This window comes from Notamacropus eugenii, chromosome 4, assembly GCF_028372415.1.
Source record: "Notamacropus eugenii isolate mMacEug1 chromosome 4, mMacEug1.pri_v2, whole genome shotgun sequence".
Classification (NCBI taxonomy): domain Eukaryota; kingdom Metazoa; phylum Chordata; class Mammalia; order Diprotodontia; family Macropodidae; genus Notamacropus; species Notamacropus eugenii.
This window is the reverse complement of record NC_092875.1, coordinates 201,162,825-201,184,763: the sequence shown is the minus strand read 5'-3', so window position 1 is coordinate 201,184,763 and position 21,939 is coordinate 201,162,825. Positions and strand designations below refer to the sequence as shown.

General features: G+C 35.5%; 1 protein-coding gene and 1 pseudogene across 2 annotated transcripts in view; one reads left to right on the top strand and one right to left on the bottom strand.

Moving 5' to 3' along the window:
* CTDP1 (CTD phosphatase subunit 1) overlaps positions 1-21,939 on the top strand; it is a 154,420-nt gene that overhangs the window by 115,545 nt on the left and 16,936 nt on the right. The gene's annotated exons all lie outside the window — the stretch shown is intronic.
* LOC140500939 (glyceraldehyde-3-phosphate dehydrogenase-like) lies at positions 2,682-3,675 on the bottom strand (annotated as a pseudogene).

Here is a 21,939-nt window from a genome sequence, read left to right as displayed (position 1 = left end):
GACCACATTTAAATTCAGTTCTTCCTGCTTTATCCTGTGTCACCTACCTGTGGTGTAAACAGAAAATGTGAGGTCTAGTTAGAAGAGCTTGCAGGAGACAAATAAGCATGTCTCCTCCAGAAGAAATTAGACTTCAGTATTACCATGTTATTTCCTCATTTATATCTTTTAACAAGAAAGTAGAATTCATCTGTTTGGTAAATATTTAGCTCCTTGGGACAGCTAGGTGGTTCAGTGGATAGAGTGCAGGAGTCAGGAGGACTTGAGTTCAAATCCCACCTCAGACACTTGATACTCACTACCTTTGTGACCTTGGGCAAGTCACTTAATCCCAATTGCTTCATCCTGGGTCATCTCTAGTCATCCTGATGAATATCTGGTCACTGAATTCAGATGGCTCTGGAGGAAAAGTGAGGCTGGTGACCTGCACAGCCCTCCCTCACTCAAAACAGTCAAGTGCAAGTCATGTCATTATTTCTCTGATGGCATGGTCTTCGTCGGCAACAAAGGATGGACAGACACGCACACACACACAAATATTTAGCTCCTATCCTGTACAAAGCACTGTGTTGGGAGGAGGAGAACATGCCCTTTCACTTTACCTTCTCTAATCAGTTTTTTAATTTAATTTTCTTTCTGAACTTGACAAACACTCCCAGAAGTAAACATTTCCATTTTCAAAATAGCATTCAGTATGCTTTTAAAAGTATGTAATAAATTCAATGTGCTATTTTAAAAGCTTTCATGATTTTCTGTTTTTTTCAGAATTTACTTCTTTTCTCTGTATTTTTAATTAAATTTTGTATTTCTCAATGATCAGATTTTAATTTTTTCTCTCTCGCTTCCCCCACACTACTGGGGGGAAAACAACAACTCTTTTTAACAAACACAGTCTAGCAAAACAAAGTATATTGGTCACATCTAAAAGCATACATCTCATTTTGCATATTAGCCCACACTTCTGTGTCAGGAGGTAGGTGGCAGCATACCTCATAGGTCCCTGAATTGTGGTTGATCATTGCATTGATGAGAGTTTTGAAATTTTTCAAAATGGTTTATTTTTATAATGTTGATATTACGAATGGTTCTCTTAGTTCTGCTCAGTTCACTCTTGCCACAGATCATACATGTCTTCCCAGGTTTCATTGAAAGCATCTCTTTCCTCATGCCGTACAGCACAAGTGTTCCTTTTCATTCACATACCATAATTTGTTTAGCCATTCCTCCAGTTTATGGGCACCCTCTTAGTTTCTAGTTCTTTGTACCACAACAGGAGCTGCTATATGTATATTTTTGAGCATCTAGAATTTTTTCCTTTTTTTGATCTCCTTGGGGTATTGACCTAATTATTTGCCTAGTTATCAGTGGGTACTACTTAATAATATTTCTGGGTCAAAGGGTATGCACTAATTAATAACTTGGGACTTAGTTCCAAATTGTTTTACAGAGTAGCTATCCCAGTTCACAGACCCATTGAGGGGGCATCAGTGCTGTTTTCTGACAACCCCACCAACATCATTGTTTTTATCAGCTTTATCAATCTGCTAGATGTGAGGTCTAACCTCAAATTTGCTTCAATTTGCACTTCTCTAGTAGTAATTTGGAGCATTTTTCATATGACTACACACAGCTTAAATTTCCTCCATGGAGAACTGTTCATATTCTTTGGCCATTTATCAATTGGGGAATGTTTCTTATAAATTTGAATCAGTTCTTTATGTATCTCAGAAATGAGACCTTTATCAGACAAACTTGTAGCAAAGATTTTTTTTCCAGTTAACTTTCCCTTTTAATTTCAGTGGATCTGTTTGTGCAAAAGCATTTTAATTTTATTTATTTCCCTTCATCTTATTCTCTTAAACTTTTTCCTTTTTGTGCCCCTCTCACCCCCAAACCTAGAAGAAGAGAAGACTAGAACAGGTGTGTACTTCAGCACACTGATTCTCTTCTGGATGTAAATAACTTCTGTCCCCTAGACCCTCTTCTCTTCCCCTCACCCAGACCTAAACTTGAGAATTATAGCCAGTGCAATGGCTAACTCCAATCCCAGAGGACCAGACAGGGGTGATCGGCTCAAGATGCAGAATGAGGCATATATTTTCAGAACATGGCCAATGTGAGAATTTATTTCACTTGACAATGCATATTAGTTGCAGGGGTAGGGGTGGAGGGGAGGTATTTTTTTTCTGTTTAAAAAAATTCAGTTGAATGAGAAGGAAAGAGAAAGATTAGATTTGCCAAAAGAAAAGACTGTGCTTGAAGCATTTTTTAATGCATAAAAGAGAATAGGAGGAAGGCCAGAACAGCAAAAAAATAAGTGTTTTAAAAGACAAGTGTTGAATATATTATTTACTTAAGAGAAAAAGCAAGCTGTACATAATCACATTTTCACGTACAATCATTCTTCTTTTCTACTTTGTGTATGAATAAAGTACTCATTTTATTTAGTGTTGTATTTTAGGATAAAAAATGATTTTTTTTTTTTGCACTGAATGTGGTGACTTTATTGATGATACACAGTACAGGACTCTAGGCTTCTCCCCCCTACTACAGGGGTGTATCGGGACAAGGATGTGACTGGGACATGGTAGCCCCAGTACAGGAACATAAGTTAGGAATATAGGCTCCCCAGTGGTAGAACTCCTTTTTTGACTGGGGATGAAGATCCATGACTTTCCACTTTACTCCTTGGAGGCCATGTAGACCATGCGGTCTACTACATGGTTGCTGTAACCATACTCATTGTCATACCAAGAAATGAGCTTGACAAAGTGGTCATTAAGGGCAATAACAGCGCTGGCATCAAAGGTGGAAGAGTGAGTGTTGCTGTTAAAGTCACAGGATACAACCTGGTCCTCTGTGTAGCCCAAGATGCCCTTCAAGGGTCCCTCTGATGCCTGCTTCACCACTTTCTTGATATCATCATATTTGGCAGGTCAGATCCACAGCAGATACATTGGGAGTAGGAACACGGAAGGCCATGCCTGTGAGCTTCCCATTCAGCTCAGGTATGACCTTGCCTACAGCCTTAGCAGCACCAGTGGAAGCAGGGATGATGTTTTGGGCAGCACCATGCCCATCATGCCACAGCTTACCAGAGGGGCCATCTACTGTCTTCTGGGTAGCAGTAATGGCATGGACTGTAGTCATGAGTCCTTCCACAATGCCAAAGTTGTCATGAATGACCTTGGCCTAGGGGGCCAAGCAGTTGGTAGTGCAGGAAGCATTACTGACAATCTTAAAGGAATTATTATATTTCTCATGGTTCACTCCCATCACAAACATTGGGGCATCAGCAGAAGGGGAAGAAATAATGACCCTCTTGGCTCCATCCTTCAAGTGAGCCCCAGCCTTTTCCATGGTGGTAAAGATTCCAGTGGACTCTACAACATACTCGGCTCCAGCATCTCCCCATTTGATAACGGTGGGATCCCTCTCCTGGAAGATGGCTTTTCCGTTGATCACCAGCTTTCCATTCTCAGCCTGGACTGTGCCCTTGAACTTACCATGAGTAGAGTCATATTGAAACATGTAAACTATGTAGTTGAGGTCAATGAAGGGGTCATTGATGGCCATGATGTCTACTCCACCTAAGGTGAATGCAGCCCTGGTCACCAGGTGCCCAATACAGCCAAATCCATTGACTCCGACCTTCACCATCTTGTTTCTGGGATGTGACTGAAGTAGCAGATCCTGGCACCAAGCTTGGGAGAAAAGCCGAAAGCCGATGAAAAAATAATTTAAAACAACTCATACTGTCATCAGAAGTTTGCTTGCCTTTTCAAAAAGCATTTCAGTCAGTTATTAGCATTTATTAAACTTGTACCATGTGCCACACACTATGCTAAATGCCAGGCATACAAAGAAAGGCAAAAAAATAGTCTCTGACCTGGAGGAGCTACCATCTAATGGCTTTTTCAAATGCCTTGACCAAACTTGCAGAATATCTCTAGCTATTATACTAATCAGAGAGTTCGCCAGAAGGAAAGTTTTATGAAAAGAAAACTAATTACATTTTAAAGTATCAAAATTATAAGGTAGGGGCAATAAATAGTCTTGCCTCACTTGGTAATTTCATACAAACAAATAACAGCAGTCAACTCTTGGAAATATTATCTAGATATTCTAAGTTTTGATGAATCTATCAGTAATAGCAGTCATGATAAAACTAATTATTTGCTGAATTTATTTTTAAATTGGATATATTAGGGATATATATGTATATATAATATATACGGAAATTTTTAGATGAAGGCATTAACAATGTATGATGTGTTCAAAACTTATCTGATTTCTCAACATTATATATTATTTTATTCTACATACTTCATTTAAAAATTCAAGTGGAACAAATGTTTTGACATGCCACTTTCTATGAAGTCTTTTTTTTTTTTTTGAGTACCAATCTTAATAACATTGAATGCAGTTCTCTACACTGGTAAAATCACTAAGTGTGTTAGCAAGGCACACAATATTATGTTACTGAAGTACCACTGACCCATCATGTAATACAAAAAAATAAGGATATTGCTTTTGGTCATTGGAAGATACAGTTTACCTTTTAGTCCGTGGGAAACAGAAATTACCAGAGCAGGGAAGGGAGGATCAGGCCATTGTGACACAAGTTAATCTTAACTTAATTATGTATTTTTGCCATAGTTTATGAGAACAGCATAAGAGCTCAGTGTAAACAAGAAAAATTTTTTTTCATATTTTATTTGGCAGCATTTCACATTTTTAGAAATGTTACCCATGTCAGCAAAGAAAATTTATATGCAATTTATTAAACATTTTTAGTAATGCTTTGCTTAAAATTATAACAGCATTTTATGGTTAATTGCTCTGTTGGTTGATCTTATCTTAGTTTAATACAGTTCCATATCTACTCTCCCAAGAATGAATCTTGTGGCCTCTAGATATTTAATGCTTGAGAAACCATAATAGTTTATAACATTAACCAATTTAATATCCATTACATGTTTTTCCTTTTTGTTGTTGGCCTATAAGACTTGTTTATTTTTATTACAGTCACACCAAGGAACATTTTGTGGGAAATTGTGATTTCTAGGACGGGATGTTGGAGATATTTCATCCTCTCATCATACTATCTTGAATGTATTTATTGAGAACATTTTTAAATTCACATATTTTCAGTATGTTCTAACTTTGATTTATGTATATGTATATGAATATATATAATTTTCCCAATTTCATGTTAAAACAGTTTTAAACTTTTTAAGCTTTGAGTCAAGTTCTATCCCTCCCTCCTTCCTTTTTCCCATTCCCCCCTCCCTGAGATGGTAAGCAATCAGATATAGGTAATACATGTGCAATCATGTGAGACATTTCCATATTGGTCCTTTTGTTGAGAAGACTTGAATAAAAGATAAAGAATGAAGAAAGTGAAAGATAGCATGCTTCAGTCTGTATTCAACAGTATCAGTTCTTTCTCTGCAGGTGGATACTATGCTTCATCATTAGTCCTTTGGAATTGTCTTAGATCATTTTATTGCGAAGAATAACTAAGTCATTCACAGTTATTAATCATGCAGTATTGCTGTTATTGTATTCAGTGTTCTCCTGGTTCTGCTCACTTGACTTTAAATCAGTTCATGTACATCTTTTCAGGTTTTTCTAAAATCATGATGCTTATCATTTCTTACAATGCAATAATATTTCCTCACAGTCATATACTATAGCTTGGTTAACCATTCCTCAATTGATGGGTGTTCTTTGGATCTCCAATTCTTAGCCACCACAAAAAGAAGTGCTGTAAATATTTTTGTGTACTTTTGATTTTTAAAAAGCAAAAAATAATTAACAGTCACATACATCTCTCGCTACAAAAGATAAGAATACCAAGCATAAAGTCTCTTTTTATTCCTTATATTCTACCATATTGGGAAGATTATTAAAATGTGATCAAGATTCAAATGCTTAGCATGGCCATAAAAATTTTTGTAAAGTGGATCAGTGGCTTGCCTCTATTTTATTACAGAGACCTCAAGCCAGAGGACAGTTTCTCTTTTACGAGTTTTGCAAAGTAAAAAACGAAGAATAGAGCAGAGTAGATGACATGGGCTTGGGGACAACATGACTGGTTACAAAGCTCAAGTACAGGAGCAACATGATTAGTTGGAAGTTTGATGAGTTGGTTGGTTGTTATCCTTTGTTCTTGAAGAGGATCAAAATGGATATCACTGTGTTGAAGTCAAATTACAGTATGTGTCCGACCATGACTGATACCAATATGAGCTCAGAATGCTCCAACACAGGTCGGGCACAAATAGTCCATGTGAGCATTCTCTAAATTTGTGCATCTTGTGTTTCTTTTGACCTACTTAAGTTCCGCTTTACTCATGGAGTACAGCACCTTCTTTGATTGTGGCTCATCATGCTAGGTGGTCCTGTGCTAGTGTCTCCCATGTCATACCGTTCCAAAGTTCTTCAAAGAGACTTTGAGAGTTCCATATCACTTTTTCTCACCACCGTGTGAATGCTTGACTTGTGTGAGTTCTCCATGAACTCAAAAGTGTCTATTTGGCATTTGAAAAATGGGGGCTAGCAAAAATTTTTCTTCCTACCTGAAAATCTAGGTGCAAGATAACAAAACCAGATACCCTTGAAGGGTAACTTAGTGGTGTAAGATATTAGTCTCATCTCCCTTATATTCATACATCCCCCCAAATCAGTTAAATTCCATGAGACAAGAATAGATCAGTGATTAGAACTTAACCCATTACAGGCCATCTGAATCTCTAAGTTCAGAGACAGAGTCATGACTTAAGTTAGTTACAGGACAAAAGAAGTTATGGGACAAAATCAATTACTTGTAAATAGGATCAATTAAAAAAATGATACAGAATCAATTCAGTCTTCTCAGTCTGACAGTTCTTATTTTGTAAAAAAAACAAAAAAACAAAAAAAACTTAAAAGTTTGAGGGAATTAAACCTGTTTATTTGGATTTTTATCAGTAATAACTAATAGCATCGTAAGTTTGCAAAATGATTTATGTTCATTATTTCATTTGACTTTAAAAATTTATAAAGTAAATATTGTAGGTATTAATATTCCCATTTTAGATCAGGGAAAGGCTTATGAAAATTAAGGATCCTAAGTGATTTGCTTAGAGTCACAGAGCTAGTAGTGTTTTAGGCAAGATTCAAACCCATATCTCCCTGACTCTAAGACTATTACTCTAATATGCCATCTTCTCTCTCAACCAAATGAGTGTTTATAAACAACAGGGAAAGAATCCCATATTCCTAATACCCATTGTACACTTGAGACAGCAATTTATTTCTAAGACTGCAATTAGTGTACCGCAAGTTAGAGGGAAATGCTCTGTCATTCCCATTAGAACTCAAGTATTCAAATATACATGTGACCTTACCGATTTTGGAGTTCCTTCCAGCAATACAAATGACAACCTGCCCATGACTGCCCATCCTATGCAGTCCTTTTATACCCAAGAGATTCTTGAAAACCTTCTTTCTTTCTCTTAGCATCACAGAGATGGAACATTTTTGGCTGTCTATTTGTAATTCCTCGATATTGTCCTTTACTCCTATTCTTTTGAGTTCCTTATTGGTTATGTATTACATACTTCTAGAATTTACCATGTCTTTCCTCTGCCCTCTGGTAGGTGCAACTCACATTGGAGGCAGTTTTATGTCGTATTTTGTTGCCCTAAAAAAAACTGGCACAATATAAGCATGAGGATATGAACTTTTCATGAGAAGATTGGGATCAGTAAAAGAGTTTTGCCATTTACTTAATACAATCCATCCCACTTGCCTTTTTAACTCTGGACCCAACTAATTTCCCATTTCTTCAGTCTGTCCCAAGTGTATCTTCAGTAGATCCTGGACAAAATCTAGGAGATGTCCATCCAAATTCAGTTTGAAATATGAGGAATAGACATTCTCCATCCACTCGGTCTTTCCTTTGTGATGATCCAACACTTTGGGTGGTTATAAATCTCTATTAGGTCCTGTAGCCAGGTTCTTGAGGTTAGGTTCAATCAGCATGCTGTCATTGGTAAGCACTGAGAATGAAATTGACCACATTTTGATAGATGGGAAAAGACTAGCTATTGAGGTGGGAGATATCAATGAGTCATTTGTCTGTGTATAATTAGACCATTAGTTTATGAGAGCCAAGATTTGAATTTATTTAATTTTTTAAAAAGGAAGAAGAAAGAATAATAATGAGAAAATGATATGTCATTTAATTAAAACCACTTATCTTCATTATATATTTTAAATGAAGTAGATTCTAACTTAGATTTGGAAATTTTGTATATTAACTGATGAATCAAAATATCTGTACTGTTATTTAAAAAAAACCTTTGAAAAAGACTGTTAGTTTCCACACATTTTCAATTTTAGTATAAGAAATAGTAATCAGGTTCAAAAATCATACTTATTGGCTTTCCAGCTGTAAAGTAGCAGCTCCCATTGTGAGACATCTGAACCATGAACAATTAGGAAGACACAGAAACAGTGGTACGTTATTCTCCTAAAAAAAACCAAAACCCTCTGGAAATCTATATAAATACATATACTGAAGTTATATATTCTTGAAGTTTGTGAGGTAGTTGTTATCCAAGCTTCTATTATTTATTTTTTTCCTATATGTGCATCTGAGTACATCTAGTTCTGTAAAGAAATATTTTTTTTAAACCACGAATTCCTCCATGTAACTTTCAAAGACAAGCAAGGGCTTATTCTTAAAATATCCCTTACTCCTTATTCATTTTCGTCTGAATTCTGTGAAACCCTTATTGATTCATTATGTGATGATAGGAAAAGCCCCACTCATAAGAACTATTTCTTTTGGGTGGCAGAATTTGCATATAAAAACAATCTATATGTAAGGTGTAGCAAAGTAGAGCAGTGGCTAAAGGGCTGGGCCAGGATTCAGGAAGGCCTTCGTTGAAATCCAGCCCCAGACATTTATTAGTTGTGTGGCCCTGAGCAAGCCACGTAACTCTTCTTCTGCCTCAGTTTTCCTCATCTGTAAAGTAAGGATATTAATAGCACTTACCTTCCAGGGTGATTGTGAGCTTTCAAATGAGGTAACACCTCTAAAGTACTTAGCACAGTGCCTGGGACATAATAAGCACCAACAGATGCTTCTTGATTTACCTTCCCCATCCTTTACCTGGGCCAATTCTGTTTTCAAAAGGTCAGTCTGTCTAAACAGTAAGATATTAAGACTAATCATAAAAAATACTCCAGAAAAATTTATGTTCCTAATGATTATTTTAGTACTTAAATTGTTCAAATTAGAAACACTAGGAATAAGTGGATTTTCATACAATAGAAGAAATTTTTCATCGTGAGTAATCATTTATGTTGTTTTCCCACAGGTGCTATTAGGGAATGGCATCCACTCTAAATTGGATCAGAAAACCCTAAGATCGTAGTATTTGTGCATTAGAAGGGATTTTGTTCTTCAGTTAGATCCAACTCTTCGTGATCCCATGTAGGCAAAGATACTGGAGTGGTTTGCCATTTTTTTTTTCTCTAGCTCATTTTATAGATGAGGAAACTGAGGCAAACAGGGTTAAGTGATTTCCCCAGGATCATAAGTAAGTGTCTTAGACTGGATTTGAACTCAAGTCTCCCTGACTCCAGGCCTGGCACTCTATCCACTGTGCCACATTTCCTTGGTAAATTGAAGAACTTAGACATTTTGCAGCTCTAAATCTTATGATCCTATAAATTTTGACTAAAAACTAATTATACCTTCACCTCTGTTTAATCTCATCAGCATGAACAGTAAGATTACCTAGGGTTTCCCAAAAAAAGGCAGTTACCTTCAGTAGTTTATATTAGAGCAGAAACATAGTATATGACTCCTCATTCTTCACAGTAAATTCTAGAAAAAGATGCTATCTTTATGTTAAGGTATCTAGAAAATAGCCAGAATTTATTTATAATTCACTTTGACTCATTCTTTTTTAAATAAAGAGAAGTGAGTTCTTAGTTATTTAGAATCAGGTAGAATTTAAACTTTATGTTTTTTGAAATTTTAATTAATCTTTTGATGAATTTATTTTGAGGGAAGTTCTTTGGGAAATAAAAAGAAGTCTTAGAACAGGGATCATGGGAAGTAGATAAAATAATTGTAATCTAATTTTTTTTTTTTTTGGAGTAAAGAGATTCATCATGGAAATGAAAGCTGACGTTAAATGGAATAGACTGTTGAGAAATTTAACTTTGGTAGTGAAGAGGATAGAAGGCAATGCAAACGAAACCCACCTATATTTTGTGCCTCACGTGCCTCACATATTGTCAGTTGCTCTAGATGAGTGGGCACCAGAACTCTAAAATCTCTCATAATTTCTGTTCCTAGGTTTCACTCATCTCCTTCTCCCCTCCCTATGATCCATTCTGACTATGCTACTGCTTGGGACTGCTTTATCCTGATGCTAATCCTTGACTGAGCCTCCATTGACAGGACTAACTGTGATAACAACATTCAACTAGGGAATGTCAAATTCAAATAGAAGTAGGGGCCGCAAAACTGAATAGAAGAAACCCTGTAGGATGCATATTGACCTAGAAAACCTACACATTTATAGATATGTATTTTTATGAATACATGAACACACTAGTCTTGTAGCCACACTCAGGAGTGTCATGGGCCCCACATGGACACCTCTGCGCTAAACTTCTCTCAGTAGATGACCTTGCCTTCAGCTAGACTGAAAAAAAATGGGATCATTTATTGTGAGCTTCCTCATCTCTCCTGTTCCTTAACTCAGGACCTTTCTATGTCATCACCTTGTTCCTTTTTTTTTACTCCCATCTCTTTTCTAATATTTTCTCCCCCATTTCTTAACCCCAACTTGTGCCTTGAACTCTAGCGTCCCTTGTGGGCATTTCCCTCATCAGTCATTCTGCTTGTCCCCCTGCCCCCCAACATCTTCAATCTCCCCTCATCTGTAAATGCTTTCTCTGCCACTTTTAAACCTGTTCAGCTCTCCTCTCCCATTATCTAAAAAACAAGCCTGAAATAGTTACACTTGAACTACAGTTATCTGGAGAAATTTTTTTAAAGCAAGTTAATGAACTTACTGGTTATAAGAACTCACAGTTTAGATACTAGTAAACCAAAATGGAAATTTAATTTTGGACTCATGCCACATATTTGTATATCATAGTAATTTAAGTAGATTATTTGAATTTCAGTTTATAACTTGGTGTGAAATAACTTTTTTCAGAGTTGCAGCTAGGAAGTAAACCAATCCTTAAGCCCCATCCTCCTTGATTGCATTCAGTCAAAACGTGAGGGAAATCCCATTCCCCAGTGACACAGGCAATAGCCTATAACTCCTAAGCAAAGTGGAGTGACAAGGAAAGAAGGAAGGCCCTGGGAGTTACAGTAACAGAATTTTTGGGCCCAGCAAGGAGCAGAGGTAGTACTTTGGGAGTTGGAAAAGGAAGTGCTTCCTTATTCCCAATTATTTGTGTCCTGGACCAAAGAACTCCCTAGTTTTAGTTCTTCCTTTTCCTGCTACCTCAAAAAAAAAAGAGCAATTCATCAGTAGGTTCGAGTGGTACTAACTTCATTTAATTGTAATCTGACCATAAATGTATTCCAAAACTGCCAAATAAAATAAAGCAGCTTTGCAAGAAGTTTAAAAAAATTGTAACCAGAAAAGAATGCATACTAGTTCATAAAGCTTTCACTGGTGTTAGAATGCTAGCAGAGCAGTGTACATATTTTCCTATTTTATTCAGATATTTTTTCTTACATGATTAGTGTTTGAGGATTGTATTTTAAGAGAATAAAAAGAATCAGCTGACTGTATTTTAATTTGCACACAAAGGTGATATGAATTGTCCATTTGACTAATCCTGCAGGGGATGTATGGTAAAATTAGAAAGCATAGATTTTGCATGAAGAGAAGGGGGAATATATACTTTGAAGTGAATGTTAGGATTATTTCTGTTACATCTTTGGAGCAAGGTTTTTTCCATAGACATATAACAGAAATGACAAAGAAGTAAAGGAAACTTGGTTTGTTAAAAGCTTGGTCCATTAGAAACTTTAATTTTCTCAGCTGTATGATTGAATTGAAAGATAATTCATGTTTTTGTTGTTATTGTTTATGCTCAGAACCTATGTAGCTAAATAAACCAGATTAAATGTGACACATCTTGAGGTCTTTGTTTTAAAAATTAGAAAGACCTATTATGAAATGAAGTAGATCCTCTTAAAATTGTTTTAGAACTCAATCAAGTATATATGGAATTCCTACTTAATTTCTCATGTTGGACAAATATTTGTATGTGAAGATTATTAGCTTACAAAAGGTTATACCTTTTGAATAGATTTGCCTAAGAAAATTCTCATTTGATTAGTAGCATAAGAAAACCTAACTTATATGTTTTATCAACACAGTGTATCCTAAAAGTCTTTGGACAGTTTTGAGTGCTAATAGTTTAAAATTTTAATAGCCTGAATTTAATACATGAATTTAAATTCATCTTGCCTTGAAGAAATCTTAATAAATATCATCTGCATTAATCTGCATTTAATAAATTATCATCTGCAGAAAATACTGCAGCAACAGTGTGTTCAGAAGATTGAAATGTGAAGCTTTCTCAGAGTTGAACATTTTCCAGAATTGAATTCCAATTGGTATTTCTCTCTGGAGTTATGCAGTTGGTTGTAAAAACAAAATGTAAATATTATGTGTTAAACAAAAAAGAATGTGAAGTCAGTTTCAGTTATAGATGTTTATTAACTGGGCCACATGGCCATCTGTTTCTAATTTTTGAGATAATTGTTAATCACTAAACTTAACCATGTATGTTTAAAAAAATGCAAAATATTATTTAGTCATACTTTGATTCTTGAGTAGGAGAAACATCACTATATTTTTATTTAATTTGAATAAATAAACACTCTTGAAGGGAAAAGCCAAAGGATTTTTATTCATTAACTTTCTCTAAAAGAAGGTCCCTGCAACCTTAACACTCTTTGACTGTTGAACCTATAACTTTTCTGTAAAGACTAACTAAATTGTTATTCCATGGGACCTTCCCTGATCTTTGCTCCTCCTCTGGGAATTTTAGTGGGCTACAAGCTTAGTGTAAATCAATATATTACAACTCTGCAGCCAAAAAAACCATCATGATTTTAGCCTATATTAACAAAGGCATAGTCTCTCCAGAACGTAAGAAGTAATAATCACACTGTACTTTGTTCAGATCAAACATATCTGGCATGTTCAATTCTGAATGTCATTTTTAGGGAGAGCTTTGACAGTCTACAGAGTGTTTTTTATGTGAGACTTGGAAGGGATATCAGAGATCATATATTCCAACTCCTTACCTGAGCAGGAAGGAGTCCTCTCTGCAGCAGTCCTGAGAATTTATCCATTTGTATCTTTTCTTTCCTTTTTCCTTTTCTTTTCAAAATTCATTTGCAACTTGGCAATCATATCCACAGAGTTGGGGGGGGGGAGGTCTTCTTTTTTGAGTGCACCAAGGCATAGTCCATTCAAGGCATGTCTTGAATTCTTTGAGGGTAGTGAGATGCCTTCCAGCCATCTCCTCACTTATTTTGGATTTCTCTATTTTTGTTCACTTTCCTGGTCTGAAGCTTTTAAACCCTTTTTTTTTTTTAAATCATACCTTTGTATTTATGCTCAATTTCCTTTTTGGCTTCCATTTTTAATATACATTTCCTAAAATCTAAGTTATTTAATTTCCCATGAGATCAGAAATTTTATTACTTTTCCATTTGTACCCCTCAGCACCTGGTACAGAGCTTTGTATGTAGCAAGCATTTTATAAGTGCTTTTCTCTTCCAGTCATTTTTAGTTGGCCACCCTTTCCTTCCTGATCAGAATTACTTGTTAATTGTCAGAATTTTATCTAAAGATAAAATTCTTTCCATTTCATCTGGAGGAAAGCTGCCAGAATGGCAAAGGTCCTTGATGCTATGCCTTGGAAATATCAGTAGAATGAACTGTGAGTGTTTTTAGTTTGAAAAAAACATTTAGAGGATACCATAACTGTCCTCAGATATTTGAAGGTCTGCCTTTAGTTTATTTGACTTGACCCCCAAAGAACAAAACAAGGAAAACATGATTAAAGTTGTAGGGAGGGTCTAAATTAGATCAGCAGTTCTTTTTTGTATGTCATCGAACCCTCTGGCAATCTAACAAATCCTATGGGTTCCTTCTCAGAATGATATTTGTTGCCAGTATTCTTCAGTTAGAGTGATAGTTCCCATTCAAGTTCATGGACTCCCTGAAATCTTTCCGTTGTCCCCCAAGGAGTTAAGAGCTCCTCAAGTTAAAGTTCTTTGTAGTCCTCGAGATAGTTGCCAAACCAGGGATCTCCCACAATTTGAGCCCAAATGCCCAGCAGTTTTAAATGATATCTGAAGTAAAACTATAGTAATTTGGGTTTTGAAATGGCTTTGAATGGAATTAGAACATTCTTTTAAACCATAAAGTTTGTCTTATCTTTTAGTATATTCATTTTGGAGGAGAGGAGAAGGTGGATTGTAAAACATTTGTTTGAAGACTGAATAGTCTTTTGTGAAAAGGTGTTTTCGACTGGGGTAGAAATAGAAAGACAATGATAATAATGGCAGGTATTCAACATTCATTATTACCAGCATCATGTTAAATATATTCTTATTTTCTCAGTTTAATATAATGGAATTGCTTTTAATAAAAAAAAAAACTTGCAACTTGTTCTATATGGCTATAAAGTTTAAAAGTAGCAGTTCAGTCATGAGATATTATTGCCTTTTGAATTTTAGAAAATTATTCGTTTCAGAGAATTGTCAACATTTGACAGCAGCCAATTATACTGTCATGTAGTAGACCCAAGTTCATACATAAATGGTAGTTACCACAGAAAGATATGCTTTTGGTTTCTCTTTTCCATTTTTTTTTCTTTCTCATACACCATAATCACCTTCAAATCTTTTGTGGTGTCACAGAGCCACATAGGGCGATCTTGGTATTGGTATTGGCCTTGGTATTGGCCTCCTTAAACTAGGCAAGTGACTTCTGGGAAAAGATTGTAGAATGAAAATAAGTCATTATGCATAGACAGTTATCAACTAAATTGCATCTTGAATATTTGGAGTATTTTTTTTATTATCCCTTTGGGAAGCTTTTAGCAATAGTTCTTTCATTTTATGTAGAAATTATGGGATTCAGTACCTAACCTTAAAAATGGTTTATATTCAGAGTTCATTATCATCATAGTGTTTTCAAATGTGTTCTTTATATTTTAGGTGAATATATTTTAGCAGCATGACTTCCCCTTTAACATAGTTTTTACATGTTAGACTTTGAGTTTTCTCTTAGGAAAAAAGCATATCAGGACTAATTTAAGCTTTTGAAAATTCATCAGAGGGAACTCATTCCTTATGTATTCTGCAGGACAACATAATCTAATACAGCATGCTCCAAATTATGATTCATAGAATTATCATTTACCCAGAAAAAGTTGCTAGTGGACTTCGTTATTTTCCCCTCTTCCTAGTCACAATGGTCTTACTTAATTGATGTGAAGTTATCACTTCATGAAGGTCAAAAAGAAGATAATTAATTTAGACATTAAAACCAGGAGGCCTAAGGTCTGATTGTACCTTCACCTCTAATTTGCCACATAGCTGAATTGTATTTTAAAAAAAAACCAGGTTATCCACTATATGACATTCCTTACTTTTCTATAAAATATTCTCAAATCATGATCCAGAGATTTATCTGGGTCATAGACAAATTATATTTCACATGTAGTCAGTCAATATAAAATGATTCAGGCAAATAAGTTTAGAATAGTATTTAACTGGATTTTATGAATATATTTGGACAACCTGAATTTCCACCATCTCAGACACACACACACACACACACGCACACGCACACACACACACTTATTCTTTGAATTTTTTTCTGAAATTACCCTGACATTGAATAGACATTAATATTATGTAAAACCGTTCTTACAGGTAAGAAAAAAGACTATGGCATAAGTTCTAAAAATAAAAAGTAGGTCTTTTTTTAGTCAAGTCTTTTAATTCTTTTGTGTTCATTAATTTCCCATCCTTGGTAAAATGTCATGTTCCACATCTAACAAATGCCATGGGTAAGGCATTTTGGGTGCTTAGTTTTAAGTTTGAAAAAGAAATGAAATATCCCTTACCATAGTTTGAATTATTATTAAATCATTATTTGTTATTTTTTATTACCCAGAATTATTTTCCTTGAAGTTGATCTAGAAGCAGTATTATAACACTTTCAAAAGATTTCCTTATTTCCTTTTTTCTCTGAAGTTGGCACTGATTTTCAGTTATTTAATGAAGGCTTCACAGTTAGAACAACTAACTATATTTCCTTCTATCCTGTTTTCTCCTTTGACCTGTCCCTCTATAAAAGTGTCAACTTTCAATTACCCCTTCCCCCAGTCTGCCATCCCTTCAATTATCCCCCCTCTCTTATCTAAAAATATTATCTAAAAATGAGATTTTCATTAGTCAAAGCTTTATTTGTTAAATCCTTAAAACATTTATACAGATAGAGTAATTTCAGCATATTGTTTTAATCTCCCCTTACATAGAAGGATAACTTCCAGCAGATAACATAGTTTTTTGAATATATGAATTAATATCAATTGATGATTGATTCATCAATTCAATATATATGAATTAATATCCATTGATGATTTCTATTCATAACTGTTGATATTTTAAGTCCCAAATGCTGTTTTCGACTGGGGTAGAAATAGAAATAATAGAATACCACTTAGCACCTAATATATGGATAATATTGGTGTTTCAAAGCAGTCGAAGCTATAGCTGTTATTGAATTTAACTATTGGTTATGTCACTGTAGAACCAACTCAGTCATAATTTCACAGTATTCAGTTTCTATTGTTTTGTTGCTTTTCTTTCTATTTACATTGAATGGTTATCACCTTTGTTCATTTCCTGTTGTGTGCTTCAGTTTTCATCAGTTCATGTGTCTTTCCATTTTTCTCCATACTCATCACATTCATAGTTTCATACACAACATCATTATTCCATTGATCTGTGACCTATTGAGCTGTTCCTCGGTCAATGAGCATCTCTTTGGTTTCTAGTTTTCTGTTACAGCAGAAAGTACTGCTATAAATACTTTGCTGCAAATAGAACCTTTTCTAAAAGAAATCATTTGCTTCCATTTGGCTAGCAGTGGCATCTCTCAATCAAAAGATAAAGATATTTTGGTCATTTTCTTAGCATAATTCCAAATTGCTCTCCAGAATGGTCCAATTCACACCTCCAGCAACAGTGCATTAGTTTGCATTTCTTTCTATTACTCCTTTAACATTGAGTATTCCCATCTTCTGTCATCTTCATCAATTTGCTATGTGTGCAGTGCAAGTTGTTTTGGTTTGCATTTCATTTGTAGCATTCTTTCTTATAATTAATGGTTTTCCTTTTTTTTTTTTTTAGAACTTTATGTTCATATGAAAAGAAGCAAATTTTACCTCATTAGATATCTCTGAAATTAAACGAATTATTTATCTTTGACTAGAATGTGGCTCTTGAAAGGTATAGGAACAGCATTGAACATAATAGGAAAAGTGTACTTACAAAGAAGTCTAGGAATCTGAGAAGGAAATAAAGGCAAGGACATTTGAGTAAATATCAGCAGAAGTATACACAGAAACAACATTGTCATCAGATTGTTACTGTTGACCACCCAGACAAAAAAAAAAGTCAGCAGAATTTGGGAAACAGGTCATAAGTCTAGTTCAGAAGCATGATATCATAGTGATAGATATCTGGACATTTTCTGGAGCTTTTTGTCAAAAGAAAAATAACTAGTCATTTCCTGGCTTGCCCTAATGATAATTTTATCTTTGTAGAAGAGGAGGAACTAACAGTGGGAAAGGTCGTTCTGGACTCAGTTCTGACTAAGGAAAGACTGTCTGCTGAAGCAGAGATGTTGGAAACATTGGGGAGAGGAGTAGAGTGTCTAATCCACCTTAGATTGTTGAGATATCAGGGGAAAGAAAAGCCAGACATAGTCTGACATGCAGCCTAGATTTAGGGACAGCAAATTTCAGAGTATTCAGAGAAGGGATAGATAGGTTTCCATGGCCTGATTCTCTGTAGGGCAAATCAGCACACGGGAAAATAAGAATGAAATATTGAAGTCTCAAAGAGAAAATCCAGATGAAAAAGAGATGCTTTTTCAACAAGACTAAGGGTATAGATGGATATCATCATCTGACTTATATTTTTGAAATACATATATAGAATATAAAAGCAAGAAAAGGTAACAGCATGGTTTATCAATGGCCTTCTAAGAATAGTGTCAGAAGAGTTTATAGCTCAGAATGAACAGAAACTGGCAAGTCATGCTAACAACAACAAAATTGTGTGGGGGAGGGAAGGTTGAGACTTTGAGCTAGATAGGGGGAATAGCTGCCTTAAGCTGGCTTTAATGAATATTATGATGGAAAGAAAACAAAACAATTCAACTCTTATTTTTCTTTCACTTTCAAGAAAATGAAATTTTAGATCAGAAATAGTGGTTCGGAAATGAATAATAGAGAGTTGATACTCAAGATAAATTTGGAAGACAGTAAGAGAACATCCAGTTAATCTTAATGTGTTCAAGTCTACCAGGCCCATACAAACTGCATCCCAGAGCAAGGAACCAGTGGTTTGCTGAGCCACTGATGGCTAATAGGCCTCCAGGGAAGCAAACAGTGATCACATAGAGCCAGTTCAGCTTCATCCAATATAGGTCATGCCTACAAGCATCCACCCTACAGAACTGATGATTCAGCCCAGCTTACTCCTCTTAGTAAAGGGGGGGTGGGGGTGGGGCAGAAGGATTCATATTTATATGAAATATTGTCTATTCGCTGTCAGGTTCAGTTTCTGTTTCTCTTGGTTTTGTGTAAATGTTTTTCTTTAATGTAAGGGGGGTGGCGGGAGTCAAAGCAACAGCCACAGTTGTTCTGTGCTCCCTGTACTCAACTGGGCTAGAAAAATGACCCATTGTATTTTCTCCTTGGATTTCGTGATCGCCATTTATTCTGGTGACCTTCCTTGATCATTGTTGGAATAGTTATGGGAGACAGCTAATCAGTATTGTTACTCTCTGCTATCTTTGCCACTCTAAGGTATGTGGTACAATTAATTATCCCCATTATACTAATGGAATAAAACAGAATCAGAAACATTAAATGACTGGTCTTTAACTAAAATCTGAAATCAGATTTTCCAGCATTTGGGCCTTAAAAGTTATTTTTTACTCATAGTCCAGACTTGACAAACCAGGTTTAATATTAAGCTACAATACCTTAAATGTATTTTGTATAGTATTTTTGATAATAGCATTCTGACAAACTGATGTTAAAGCGTATTTAACCGTACATAAAGGCAACTTGGCACAGTGGATAGGGAAATACTATAATAATTATTATTGTCATTGTCATTATCCTCGTAATGATGGTAATAATAATAATTAATCGTAATACTGTAGTTCTGAATTTAGTAGGAGTTTACTCACCTGGAATTCCCACATCTGACCCAGTCAAAGTATAACTGTCCCTGGCCAAGGAAGGTGAGTCTGGGAACAAACTCTCAGGCTGGCTGTCAGGTTTCACTGAGACTCAGTCTTGGGTCGTTACAGTCTGAGAGAGATGGTTGAAAAAGGGTCGCTAAGACTCAACCCAGAGTTATCTGATAATGTAAACTAACCTCACAGGATATGGATTAAAGTTTCCTCTTATTTTTTTAAGTTGTGAGTGGATATCCAAGGTATGCAAACAGTTGTGTTACCATAAAATTAAAATAAAATTAATCTGACACATTGCATTGTTCATATAATTATCTCATGGCAATTGTGCATGCATGGTAAATAGCATGCATAAATGGCATTTATTACTTTGAGAGAGATGTTCTACATCTGACTCCTCAAAATCTGGGAATTTATTAAGGTGGAGGAAGAGATATGAATAAACCTTTTTATAATATCAACTATATGACAAGCACTTAACAAATATTATCTCATTTGATCTCCACAACAACCCCTTCTAGGTAGGTGCTGTTATTATCCCTATTTTATAATTGCGGAAACTGAGGCCAAGAGAAGTTAGGTAACTTGCCTAGGGTCACAAAGCTTGGAAGCCTCTGAAGCTGAATGGTCTCAACTGTCAACCTCTGGTGCTCCATTTCTTGCAGCATAAAATACAAACTCAGAATGGCATTTAAGGCTCTTTATAATATGGCAGCCAGCTTTATTTTCTTTCACTCTTATCACCTACCTTCAGTGAACTCTACATTAGAACCAAAGTGGACTGCTAGCTATTTTTCCCTCTCTCCCAAATTCAACACTATCTCATCTAAAGGTCATTTGTATAGGTCATCCTTTCCTGCTTAGAATGCACTCTTTCCCTCATCTTTACCTTTCAAAATATTTATCTTCATTCAAAGGTCAAGTACTGCTTCTTTCATGAAGCCTTCACTGATTTCTCCACCTGCTAGTGTTCTCCCCTTCCTCACTTCTCCTTATATTGTACTTATTTATGTGTATTCATGTTATTAGCCCCTCGGAGGCAGGGATTGCTTTCAATTTTGGCTTTATGTCTCTAGTAATTTGCAAATAAGAGATGTTTAATAAATATTTTTAAATTGAAGTTTGTAAAATACCACATTGGTGTGTTAATAGGAAAGTTATTTGGGGCAGATACCTTTCAAATTATGGGAAAGGGTTCCTCATTTGGCAGCAAGAGGAATTGCATTTGAATGTTGTTTCTTCTGCTTGGCACTTTATTACTTTGGAAAAGTCACTCTCTGGTGATTGATTTCCTCATCTATAAAATACAGTTGGACTTAGATGATTTTCAGTGCCACTTTTGCCTTTTTAAAGATATGATGGAAGATGGAATTTTAATCTAGACGTCTAAGGCACACCCTGGTGATACTGTCCGATCAGTGATTCTGTTGCATTCTTCTGGTACCACTCTGCCTTTTCCACTTCTTGGTTCCCTTTGATCGTTGATGCTTGTGCATTTATTAATTAATCTCCCCCTTGTCCCTATCAAATTATAAGCTCCTTGAGAGCAGGACCTGTGTTACTTGTCTTTATCTCTGGTACCTAGTCTTTGTACCTTGCATGTAATAAATACCTGTTAAACTCATAGGATCATCGATCCAGAGGTGGAAGGAATTTTAGAGATTGAGTATAATCTCTTCAATTTTGAGACACCTCCCACCCTTCTCCCCCTTCCCAGGAAGATAATAGTAGCTGACATTTATATAGTAAAATGCAGTAAGTGCTATGTGTTTGTATGTGTGTATGTGTGTGTGAGATATACATACAATTATCTTTTTTGTTCCTCATAGACAACCGTGTGAGTTGGGTGCTATTATTATCTCCATTTTATATATAAAGAAACTGAAACTAAGAAAGAGTGTGACTTGCTTGGTATCACACAGTTAATAAGTGTCTGAGGTTGGATTCAAACTCAGATCTTCTTGAGTCCAAGTCCACAGTCTGTTGGCTACCCTCTGGGGTTAAATGACTTGCTTAAGATGGCAGACCTCATAGGTGTCAGGATTTAAAAACTGATTTTTGAACTACAAATTACTTTCCATTCTACCTTTTAATTAAATTTAATTATACATCTCTAATAGAAGGTATAATATGTGTGTGTGTGTATATACATATTTATCTATATGCACATACATATGTACACATGCACTTTTTTTTCTTCAGCAGATTGACTTTAGCAGTTTTTCATTGATAGGTGTCATAGCATTTGAGACCATCTAAGCCAATCCTTCTAGTGTTACAGATGAAAAAACAGGCCCACAGAGATTATGGTTTACCAGAAGAGACAGAATTAATTAGGAGCAAAGCTGAGGTAGTATGATGTAAGGAAAAT